The following is a 13,625-nucleotide window of genomic DNA, read 5'->3' on the forward strand; positions in this document are numbered from 1 at the left end:
TCAACATTTAAATCCCTCAAATAGGAATTTGATTACTTACTTATGTGCCTATGGACTTATTTAGAAAGAAAGGTAGCAGAAACAAGGGGAAATGAGGGCTACAAAATTAGTCTCTATACAATTTGCATTATTTACATAATAATATACAACTTAATAGCCATATTGTTACAAATTAAATTGTATGTTATTATTTTAGTAGCAAGAAAATTATATTCTTTTTATAGGGTCATCTTGACATCTCTGTATGAAATGAATAATTCTCAATACTTAGCGCAAAGACTTGCTTATTGTAGCAACTGGAACTAAAAACTCTGGGTATTGCAAACTTAGAAATCCTTCTCCATCAATCAATCAGCAATCAACTCTATCTGTTTCATTGCAATCATAGGTTTTTAACCTGGCATTTACTTTGTCTTTTGTTATGAAGAAAGGTGACACAACATTGTTCTGAAATTGGATATATAGGTTTCACCTTCATCTGACTGATGGATCCATGACATGTAAATCAATAGGTTAAGAACCCTTGCTTTATACCCTCCCTTCAAGGAGCTAGAGAATCAGTCAGCTACCATTCAGTATACATAGATATCTCAGATAGATAGATAGATAGATAGATAGATAGATAGATAGATAGATAGACAGATATTCAGATATATAGATATCTCCTGTAAATGTTGCTGCAGTCCCTGGTGAGACATTATAGCATAGGATGAAATACTCTCTGAAGTCTCTTCCTAATCTACATTCCACAGAATCTTTTTCTCCCTGCTTTACTGACTAGAAAACTTCTGGTTCCCTAGTGACTTTGCTTTTAACAATTCAAAAAAAAAGCAGCATAATTGTAGTTGTTATTTGTGATTTTTATAATTTAATTAGACTAAGGTGAGTTGTTCAAATGATGTTAAACTGGAGACTCAAGAAACTACAAAATAGTTACTGTTTTAATGCCAGTACATCAGGACATAATTTAAGGAATGCCACACCAGTACTTTAGAAACTGAAGGAATCAGAACCTGACAAATCTTAATATTAAAAAATCAGTTCCTAAAATCTGATCATAAAAGACAATGGATAAGGGTCAGTGAAAGCAAGATTGAATTGCAAAAGTGATTTTCTTGTTATGATCATATTTAATAATTCACAAGATTGATGAGTGCTCAATTATCAAATTAATTTGGATTAAGGAACAAACTTGTTTTAATTCTTTCTGGAAAAAAAGGGGGGGGGGGGGGGGGGGGGTGGTGGCATCCTCTTAGCAACCAAAAAAGAAAGCAGAGTCCTTAAGTACCTACTTTCCAAAAGTCATGTAGCAAGCAGTTCTCATTATCTGCTTAAAACATACATCTGTAACAGCAGGAAAGGGATCCTATAGATAGGTTACAATACAAGGAAGATGGATGAAGTCCATACAATGTCATAACTTGCAGGAAGCAAATATGTTTATTGTGCTTCATTTTTAGAATCAGAAAATTTAGGCATGAAAATCCTTTCCCAAGAATCTTGTGTTATCTATATGGAAGCAGGTGTTGTTACTTTCAATAGTCTATTGTAATGGCAATTCTTTAATCCTATTGGGTTATTTGCAAACAAATGCAGAACTTTTTGCCCCTGCAAGCTGAAGAAGCCTCAGGATTACTTCCAATATATGTCTTTGTGAATTCTTTATACTATCCACTTTTCTTTCCCACTTGCCCTATGTTTTCAGTCAACAGTTTCCCCTCCACAGATTAAAAACCCATGTTTGTCTTTGTTGTGCTGGACTCAACAGAAACTAAGGTGGAAGTACAGTTAGTTCATTGAAACTATTGAATAGAGGCTAGCTGAGTGATTCAGTGGATTGAAAGTCAGGCCTAGAGACAGGAAGTCTGGATTCAAATCAAGCCTCAGATGCTTTCTAGCTGTGTGACCCTGGGCAAGTCCCTTAACCCCCATTGCCTAACCCTTACTGCTCTTCTGCCTTGGAACCAATACATGGTATTGATTCTAGGATAAGGGTTAAAAATGAATTCTATTGAATCTGATCTCCTTAAAATGGAAATCAAAGAAAATTACATTTGTATGTTTCTCTTCGTAAAATTTAGATCTCATGACTATGTTTCCTTCCTTCATCTAGACAGCTAACAACTCACCTATGTAATTCTTGTTCATGTGCTCTCATAAATACCCTAGGAATTTCAAGACTATATACTGACAGTTTCCCTAGATCTTAAAAAAATATTATAGATTAATATAAAGTGTTTGTATTTTCCAGCTTTCAGTTTGTGATTCCTCACAGTTCCCACATAAATAGCCCAGTATCTTTTCTAATAACATTTTTTTTTTCCTGAATGACATTAACCTATGCTTAAAAGACACGTTTTGGAGGAAAGTCCTTACATCTATATTTTGCTTTACTGACTCAATTTAAATATATTCCAAATCTGAACTTGAGGTATAATAAAATTTTGCATAGTGGATAGAAAGCAAGACACATTCAAGTATTCCTTTGACAAATTATACTATGTGATCCCTTGGCAAATCATTGAATTTCTCACTGTTTTATGTGACTCTCTAAGGCTATATATTGCACAGAAAATGACAATCTCAGTTGATGCAGAGAATTTGCTTACATACTAGTTCTCTATAAAAAATGAAATCACAGATCCATTTCCTTTTCCTATTCCTATGATCAACAAAAAATAAGAACAATGTGAATTGGATAGTCAACTCTTTTTTCTAAGTGAAATGACTTTTAATTTATGGTCTGGGGTGGAAAATCATTTCTGTAAGCATATCTGTCTACTGCTCATATTTTTGACAAAGATACCTTAAATATTTGTGTAGATTATTTTCTCATAAAAATTTTATAATTATAAAAAAAACAGACATATGGATCATGTAGTTATTGATGCCCACTCAACATTTTTTGGTAAAATGCCAATTGTGATTTAAAAAAAAAATTTCTTTCTTCCCTAATTTTTCCTGTGTGGAAAATCAATCCTGGAGTAGCTTCTAAAAGGTATTACCTTTATCAAACCCCAATTGTCTTCTTTATTGTCAATTCTACTTCTTCATAAAGCAGAACATGTAGTATTTAGATATGAAACAGCAAATATAATGACACCATTGCCTTTGATGAACAAAAGTTATGGAAATTATTTTTGGTAATTTCAAAATTATTATTTGTTTCCAGATTGCATATTGATACAATTTAATATTCATTTTCTGACATTTTACAATCCATGTTCTCTTTCTTCCAACTTGCCATACCCATACTGCTCAAGAAGACAAGTACTATGGTATACAATGTACATATAGTACCATATAATAAATATTTGCCTGTTCATCATATTGTGAGACAAAACACATATTATTTACACTAAAGAAAAATTTATGGAATAAATAAGTGAAGAATGATATGTTTTGATCTGTATTCAGACACCAACTATTCCTTCCAGGATACTGGATAACCTTTTTCCTAATGAATTCTTTGGGGTTGTCCTGTGTCTTTTTGTTGATAATTGTTAAATCATTCACACTTGTTCATGCATTATTATTGTTACTGTGTACAACATTTTCTTATTCTGCTCAATTCATTTACATCACTTCATGTAAATCTTTTCACACTTTTTGTGATCATCTTGTTTGTCATTTCTTGTGGCACAACAGTATTCCAATACGAGCATATACCACAACATATTCATTCATCTCAAATTGATGGGTAACACTTCAGTTTCCAATATTTGCTACCAAAAAAACAGCTATTATAAAGATTTTTCTATGGGTAGTCCCTCATCACCTGTCTTTAATCACTTTTGAATACAGATCATGTGGTATTGTTGGGTCGAAGGGTATGCACAATTTTATTTTCTATAGCATTGAACAAGTAAATTAATTTAGGTAGTATTTTCGTTTTTATTATATTGGTTCAGTCTACTCATGAGCATTTTATGTTTTTCCAAATGTTTAGATCTGACTTTATTTTTTTAATTATTATTTTTTAAAATACCATCCAGCTGCTCCCTCTGACTTTATTTCTATATAAAGAGTCTAATAGTTGTGATCATATAATTCCTGGGTTTTTCTTGGCAGATAGATGTCCAGATATTTTATTTTGGCTACATTAATTTGAAATGGGATTTCTTGTTGTATTCTTGCTATTGTATTTAATGGTAGGATAGAGAAATGCTGAATATTTATGTGAGATTATTTCATATCCTGCAACCTTGCTAATGGGACTAATTGTTTCAGTTAGTTTTTTGGTTGATTCTCTAGTATTCTCTTGGTATGCAATCATATCTTGTGGAAAGAGCGATAACTTTATTTACTCATTGCCTTTTCTAATCCTTTCAACTTCTTCTCTGATTGCTAGTACTGTTATAGGGGAGCAAATTGGTGAACCCCTGGGTTCGGGAAGGAAACCATTCTCAAGAATGAGAGGACTCCAAACTTAGCTTAAAAGTAAAAAAGAAAGATTTATTAGTAAGATAGGATTAATGGCCAGCAAGACAGCATGAGTGGAGCAGCCATGGGAGGCTCTCCCCGAGTCCCCCAGTTCTCGCTCTTTTGTATCCTTTCTGGTAGTGTGTACCTGACTCCCTGCACTCAGGCTGAGAGTTGGTGCAGGGTCCGTCCTAGACCCTCAGGGCCTAGACTGTCTGGGTGTGTCCAGGAGGTGTATCTCTTTGCCTATTTCAACTCAAAGGAATTCCAAGGACAATGGTCCTTGCCTTGGGGGTCTCAAGGGCAGGAAGGGGGAAGGGAATTCCCCTGCTCACAGCCTGCCAGAGTCAAGGGGTACAGGGTTGCTGCTATCTCTGCACAATGCCCATGTCAGTACAATACAAAATAGTAGTGGTAATAATGGGCATCCTTGTTTTATTCCTGATCATATTGGAAAAACTGTCAGCTTGTTTCCATTACATATAATGTTTGCTGATGTTTTAATTTTATTCCAATGGTCCCTAGTGTTTTTAATAGGAATGATTATTGCATTTTGTCAAAATATTTTTCTGGGGGGCATCTGGGTAGCTCAGTTGATCAAGAGTCAGGACTAGAGATGGGAGGGCCTAGGTTCAAATTTGACCTCAGATAGTTCCCAGCTGTGTGACTCTGGGTGAGTCACTTAATCCCCATTTCCTAGCCTATACCTCTCTCATGCCTTAGAACTGTCAATATGGAATCTAGCGACCCCAAACTTGTGGCCTAGTGAGATCTGATGAAGCCCAAATTTTAGGAATAGCTTGTAGGTAGGAGACCCCCAAAGCTTGTGCTTGTTCCCTTTTCCCTGTTCTCTTGAGATTCCACCCAGTAGGGAATCCCATAATAGCAGCAGTAGACTGAATAATGGACCCTAGGGTAAATGCTAAATACCCTTTTGTCTTAGGTAGTCTTCCCCATTGTATCAGAGACCCTTTCCCAGGAAGACACACCTGGGCAGGGACCATCCTTTAGTATCCATTGTAAGAAGCCCCTTCCCTTACATCCTAGACTCTGGCCATGATTCCTTTCCCAGGCTAGATTTGTATCCTGTCAGTATGAAAATGTCAATCATCTTTCCCAACCCCTGGATCTTCCCAAATGGTATATAAGTTCCCCAATTTCTTTTGTTCCTTGGAGTCCTCATCTAGCAGGGTAGCACTCCCAGGGGGTCAGGAAGCAGACTAAGAAGCATTCAATCCATTGATTCTGCATAAGGCACTTGGTGCGGGGCTCTGAGTGGAGGCCAAATCAGCCCTGTTCCCCCTTTTTCCTTAAAGAGTGGCTTTTCTGACTATTTAATAGTTCTGTGATTTTTCAAAGTTAGCAGAACCAATATACAGTACTGATTCTAAGATGGAAGGTAAAGATTTTAAATATATATGAATATGTACTATTTTCTGCATCTATTAAAATAATCATGTAGTTTTTGTTGATTTTTTTAAATTAATATTGTCAATATTGTTGTAAGTATTCCTTATACTGAACCCTTCTTGAAATCCTGGCATAAAAACCACCTGGTCATTGTGTATGATTCATGTGCTATATCACTGTAATCTACTTGCTAATATTGCTTTTAAGATTTTTGCATCAATATCCATTAGTTATATTGGTATAAAGTTTTCTTTCTCTCTTAATTTTTTGTTCTTCCTAGTTTAGGTATCAATACCATATTGTGTCATAAAATTAATTTGGTACAGTTCCTTCCTCATCTATTTTTCTAAATAGCTTATATACTGTTGGAATTAATTGTTCTCTAAATGTTTGATAGGCTTTAGTTGCTATCCAACTAGCCCTTGCACTTTATTCATAAGGAATTCATTGATAGTTTGCTCAATTTCTTTTTCTAGGATGGAATTGTTTAAGTGTTCTTTTCCTTCTTTGGTTAATCTAGGGAATTTATATTTACTTAAATGCTCATCTATTTCACTTAGGTTAACAGATTTATAAGCATATAATTGGGCAAAATAACTCTTAATAGTTATTTTAATTTCCTCTTCATTGATTGTCTGGTCCATTTTTAATACTGGTAATTTGATTTTCTTCTTTCTTTTTTTTTCTAAATCTGATTAGTCAATGGCTCCTCTATTTTATTTTTATTTTTATTTTTTCCACCATAAAACTAACTCCCTGTCTTATTATTTCAATAGTTTTCTTACTTTCAATTTTGTTAATCTCTCCTTTCGTATGCAAGATTTCTAATTTTGTTATTTAATTGGGGGTATTCTTTTCTTTTTTAGTTTTTTTAGCTGCATATCAAATTCATTAATCTTCATTTTTCTGATTAATTGATGTAAGAATTTAGAGATATAAATTTTCTCCTAAGTGTTGCTTGGGCTGAAAAAGTTTTGGTATATTATCTCCTTATCATCCTCTTTTAATGAAAATCTTGATTTTTTCTATAATTTCTTCTTTGGAGGGCAGCTGTGTAGCTCAGTAGATTGAGAGTCAGGTCTAAGGATGGGAGGTCCTAGGTTTAAATCTGGTCTCAGACACTGCCTAGCTCTGTGACTCAAGGCAAGTCACTTAATCCCCATGGCCTAGCCTTTTTCTCTCTTTTTACCTGGGAACCAATTGTAGTGTGCGAACCGTTATCCCAATAAATGAGTCTTAATTCTCTTACCCCCTTTAATGTTTTTCTTACTGTTTTGTTAAGAGTGCAAAAATTTTTATAGATGTATCTTATGATTCATTTGTTTCTATCATCCTCATGTCATGATTATCTTTAAATTATCTTGTTTTCTGGTGTTCTGTTTGTGTAGCTCTGATATGAGTTATTTATACAAACAATCCTTCATTCAAGAAATATTTAAGTTATTTTTTAATGAGAGATGACATATGATGAAATATGTACATATAATATAGATACAAGATAAATTAGAAATAATCAAGTCAGAAGATACTAGCATTAAGAAGGATAAGAAAAGCTTTTTTGTAGGAGGTTGATTTTAGCTGGGGCTAGAAACTAAGAAAGGTAAGAGTCAAAACTGAGGAGAGAGGAAATTTCAGCTATTGGTGACAGCCACTGAAAAATCCAGGAGTCAGGAGTTGGTGTGTTTTATGTGAGGGATAATAAGAAAGCCAATATTATGGAACCATGGAGTAATAAAGGCCATAACAAACAAATAATTCTAAACTTGATTACATAGTTAATAAGAAGGTATTAGATTTTACTGAATATGTTACCAATGACATGGATAGAATTGTGATTTATAAGACACTTTTAAGCTAGAGGTTACTACAATTCTTCAGGTATAAGGTAGATTGAGCTTGTATTGGTGGTGGCAATGTTAGAGGAGGGAAGGTGAGATATAAGAGTTTTGATGAAGGTAAAATTCACAAGACTTTGCTACCAATTGAATGAGGGATAAGAAAGAGTGAGTAGTCAAGGATAATACCTAGCTTGTGAGCCAGGGTGACTGAGAGTTGGGGGAACCTTTTAAAGTAACAGAAAAAAAAAAGAAAATAGAAGTTACTGTTAAATATCTTAAAGTATTCAAGAGACAAAATTTTTGGAGAGTCTATAGAAAATGGAAGAGACTATTTGGTTAAATTAATATAGTTTCAACAATAACCCATTTACATTCTCTGAAGCCTCTAGTTTAATATCATTTAAACAACCCAGGTCAAAGTTTGCTTTGAAGATAATTAGTTAACGTTTGTATATGCTCAGTTAAATCTATCTAGAAAATCTCCCTTTCAGATCAGTTTGATATGAACCTGGAAGCTAAGGAAAAGGTTCAGGATAGTCAAATAAATCAAGGAACCATCAGAATATAGATAACAATTAAGTCTTTGGGAGTTGATGAGATCACCAAGTGAACATTATATAGGGGAAAGGGAAAATGGTGCAGGATGGAGCCTTGATATATGGTGTGAGATGTTAATCTAAGTTTAGTTTCTGTCATTATTTTTTTGTTTTCTCAACAGTTTTTTGCCAAATAGTGAATTCATCACCCAAAAGCTTGGATCTTTACATTTATCAAACTCTAGCTGACTGTGGTTATTTGCTACTATATTTTGAGAGCCTATTTTATTCCATTGATCTATTACTCTCTTTCTTAGCCATTACCAGATTATTTTGATAGTTGTCACTTGATGATACAGTTTGAGATCTGGTATAGCCAAAATACCTTCCTTCCTATTTTTCCACTAATTCCTTGGTATTCTTGATATTTTCTTCTTCCAGATGAATTTTATTATTACTTTCCTATCACTATGAAGTAACTTTGAGATAGTTTGATTAGTATGACATTTAATAAGTAAGCATTTAAATAGAATTATCATTTTTATTGAATCACTTTGTAAATTGTAACATTCTATATATAGGTAAATTTTAAAACTGCTAGTAATGGTAATAAAAATGTTTTTGAATGATAACCTACTCTATTGGTCCTTATAACTTTATTTTACTGAAAAAAAAAAGGTTTACTATGTCATGATCCTTGATTTGAAATTTAAAAAAAAATTGAATATTCCAAGTTATTTTCTTTTTCTGTAAAGATGCTAATGACTTGAATGACTTGAAATTTACTAGACATTTAGTAATCTTTGATGAAAGAAGTATATAGAACAGGGGTTGGCAACCTTTTTGGCCATGAGAGCCATAAGCACCACATTTTCTAAAATGTAATTTCGTGAGAGCCGTACAGTGCTCACAGTGCACACTCCTGTAACAGTGCGCACTCCTGTAACAGCACCTGAAAAAAAAATTGACTTTATGGCTCCTGCAGAAAGAACCATATCTGGCCCTCAAAAGAACCAGATATGGATCGAGAGCCATACAGTGCCAACCCCTGATATAGAAGAACACTAAATAATGATCTAATTGTTTTGTCCCCTTATGCTGATGTTAATCATGTTTAGGTCTGACCATGCCATACACAAATGAAGAACAAAATTATAATTGAGAAATTCAGCAGAATTTAAATAGCAAAAATAGATTGCAGAAATATAAATTTGGATGATTGTAAATACCACATTTCTTTTCTTTAAAAGTTGTATTGTTTTATGTAAAACTCATTGTATATAATATGGCCCATCACTAACTGATAAGGAATGGCATTGATGCTTTAGTTTATTACTCTTCCCTTGGCACATACTTCATTTGGAAAATTAATTTGTTCTCCTTATATGTACACCCTTGAATAGTATTGTTTCTATTCAGATTAAGATGGGTACCAAGAGACCATTTATAAAGTCTTTTCTTCATGAATTAGCAATTAAATTACCAGCTGTCTCCTACTTGGAGGATTTGTGACAAAGTCTACTATCTGGTTTTTGTCATGTTCTCTTTGTCTCTTTATCTGTGACCTTCTGGTACTGAGCTACAGATGACTATGTAGGGATGATACCGCTTAGAAGTAGAAATCTAACTAATCATACTAGTAGATGAAATAGGCAGTCTCTTAATTGGTTGATTTAGTAGGCTATGGGAGCTATTCCACTTTAAAAAAAAAGAAAACTTTCTGAAACCAGATGATACAGAAGCTGAGAATAAATCTTTATAGCCATACCTTTGATATGCTTGCTTGTAATCCTATTTTAAACAGAAAATACTTTGGGCAGAGTTAAGGTATGAACCTAATTCACACTAAGGTGTTAAAGATTGAGACTCATAATATCATAAAACTAGAAGGGATTTTAGGACTTATCTTGTCAATCACCTTTATTCTTCTGTGGTAACTATTATTTCATGGGTCACCAGCACCAAGTTAAAATCATAGAATAAAATGGATTTAATTCAATGATCTTCAAGGTCCCTTCTGTTATTCTAGGGTTTTATTATTCTAGTTGTTATCACTTTAGTGTGAAATGGTTAAAGATGTTGAAAACTTTGTTTTATGGAACCCCTAAATTTGCCTTTGACCTTGAGTATTTGCCTTCAGGGAAGTCCAAAGCTGACCTTGTTTTAGACTGAACAATAAACCTTAGAGTACCCAATGATTTCAGTTAGATAGAATTAGTAGACATAATCAAATCTTAAATATGCTTTTGTCTTAGAAGTTTTTCCCCATTTTATCATAGGCTTTTTCCAGGTAGTCCAGCCTCTGGTCAGAATCATCCTTCTCTTATCTCTGTTATAAGCCAATCAATTAAACCTTCCTGTCCTTTATTCCAGAGAAAGTATATATGACCCAGAGTTGTTTAGGACACTGAAAAATCCCCTTTGAATGTGTTTTTTCCTGGAGACCTTGTTCCCAAAGTCCCAGAGGTTTATTTCTGTGTGGTATCTTTCCCATGATTCTGTGTTGGACCAATTAGAGCATTGTCTTCCTGATTAGAGACTTGTTCCTTTTTTTTTAACCCTTACCTTCCATCTTAGAATCAATATTCTGTATTGGTTCTAAGGCAGAAGAACAGTAAGGACTAGGCAATGGTGGTCAAGTGACTTGCCTAGGGTCACACAACTAGGAAGTGTCTGAGGCCAGATTTTGACCTAGAACCTCCTGTTTCTAGACCTGGCTCTCAAAATATAGTGAGTCACCTACCTGCCTCCTCATACTTGTTCTTTTTAACTACTTTGGTGGTTCTGTTTTTTAAGGCTGGTGATGTTTAATATATCATCTATAAATGCTGACAATTATTTTTTAGGGTTAATGGGACATTAAGTTAGTATTTGAGTCCAAGTATCTTGGAAGACACAACAGAATCTTAAATATATGAGATTTAAAAATAAATAAATAAATACAAATCTGAGATCAGAATTGAATAAGAGGTAGAAATGAAGTTATACTATACTTTGAAAATAATGAAATACTTTCAAGTGATCTTATGCTACTTCTTTTTTTGTAACAGTCTCTCTTTTTAATAATAGCGTAACATTTTCTCAGTGATATTCTTCATCAGTTACTGGATAGAGTAACCAAGTTTGAGCATGACCCAAAATGCGAAGGAAAAACACATAACTGGTATTATTAAGGTTCAGGATATTCACATGTGTGAGGGAAGAGATAAAGGTTATCATCAAAAGGAGATGGATGTCTAAAATGGGAATTGGCCCTTTCATATGCCACAAGGGAAGACAATAAGAGGGATAGTCTGAAAGTTGCATTGGTAAATATCAAATAATAATGAAAACAATGAAGGCATTGAAGATATTAATTTATTTCTCCATGAAAGTTTTATGGAAAGACATAAATGAGAATCTTCTGAGACTACAAAAATGGATTATTGCTACTACCTGGCATGGGCATTGTACCCCCAGAAACTCAGGCAAAGTAAGCAGGGAAATTCCTTTGCTCCCTTATACCCTCATGACTCCCAACCCCAAATATCTGACCTTGAGGATAATCCTCCTTTGATTGTCCCATTGATTCCAGATAGAGAAAGAGACATACCTTATTCATCTGTCCTCTACATCAGGAGAACCTTCCCCATACCTTCTGACAAACCTCTCCCACTCCTTGTTTCAGTGCTTACCACTCTAGAGTCACATCTTCACTGTTGTAAAGAGTATAAAAAACCCAGAACTGATGTCCTGGGGGTGGGGGGGACAGCTTTTACATCCATACTGTCCTCCCAAGGAGCAGCCTTCCATTTTGCTGTTCCACCCGTACTATTCTCCTGGTCATCCTCAACATTACTTTCTAAATTAATAAATTTCTCTTTTATTTAAGCTAAGTTTTGGAATCTTGCATTCTTGCAAAAGGTTCCTTCCTGAACCCCAAGGTTTCACCTCTAGTACCCCACAATACTACCCATGGAAGGAAAAACAACATAAGATATGATCTTGGACCCACTTATATATCATAATACGGTAAATTACTCATTATTGAAATGATTTTTCACATTCCAATGAGTAATTATTCCAGAGTAACAAAGAGAAATCAGCTGTTAGCTGGCACAAGTAGATAGAGTATTGGGCCTTGAATAAGGATGACTTATTTTCTTGAGCCAGAGTTAAAATCTGGCTAGCTCTGTGACTCTGGACAAGTCACTGTGATCTTGGGAAGGCCATGTTTGCCTCAGTTTTTTTTTTTTATCTGTAAAAGGAGATGGAATAGGAAATGGTAAATCACTCTAGTAACCTTTTGAAGGAAACCCCAAAAAGGATCACAAAGAAACTGGATAAGACTGAAAAGCAACAAATAACCCAAGATAAATAGGATTGGAAAGGAACTTCAAATCATATAGTTAAATTAATATTCTTCATTTCAAAGTTAAGTCAATGCCATTACACTGACTCCAGTGATAGGGTCTACTGAGAACACTGAACAAGAAAGCTATACTGATGAAGGAAAGGATAAATTAATTTCTTTACTTATCAAACATTCCTGAGGCATCTACTATCTATTCTACCCAATTAGACCTAATGTAAATACAAAGACAAAAAAGAAATGATTACTCCCCTTTGTTAACTATGCTTTTGGGAACCTCCAAGTTTGCTCATGTCCTTTGGAAACTTGTCTTAAGGGAGGTTCCAGACCTACTTGGTCTCAGACTGAATAATAAACCATAAAGTATTTAATGATGACCAGTTTAAGTAAAATTATAATCAAATCTTAAGTACTCTTTTTGTCTTAGAAGTTTCTCCCATTGTATCAGTGACCTTATTCCAGGTAACCAGCCCCTGGATGAAATTGTCTTTTTTGTTTGTCTTTTTTTTTAAAACCCTTGTACTTCGGTGTATTGTCTCATAGGTGGAAGATTGGTAAGGGTGGGCAATGGGGGTCAAGTGACTTGCCCAGGGTCACACAGCTGGGAAGTGGCTGAGGCTGGGTTTGAACCTAGGACCTCCTGTCTCTAGGCCTGACTCTCACTCCACTGAGCTACCCAGCTGCTCCCCCATGAAATTGTCTTTTTTGTATCCACTGTAAAGTATCAGCCTTTTCCTGATAATCCAGCCTTGAACTCCTCATTTCCTTGGGGCCATTGTAAAGCTAATCAATCATACATCCCTGTCCTCTATTCCCCAAAAGCTATATAAGACCCAAATTCTGTTACTCTTTTGAAAATCATCTTTGGTGGTGTGTTTTCCCAGAGACACTGTTCCCAGAGTCCCAGAGCTTTGGCTTAGTGTGGTATTAAGCTCTTAACTCTGCATAGTGGCCAAATCTTGAGCACTTTCTCTTGTCCTGATTAAAAACTTATTCCTTCTAACTACTTTAGTGGTCCTAGGTTTTTCAAATGGTGGGGGGAGAGTTAACAGATGAATAAAAGTAATT

Source organism: Gracilinanus agilis, chromosome 1 (assembly GCF_016433145.1).
Source record: "Gracilinanus agilis isolate LMUSP501 chromosome 1, AgileGrace, whole genome shotgun sequence".
Taxonomy (NCBI): Eukaryota; Metazoa; Chordata; class Mammalia; order Didelphimorphia; family Didelphidae; genus Gracilinanus; species Gracilinanus agilis.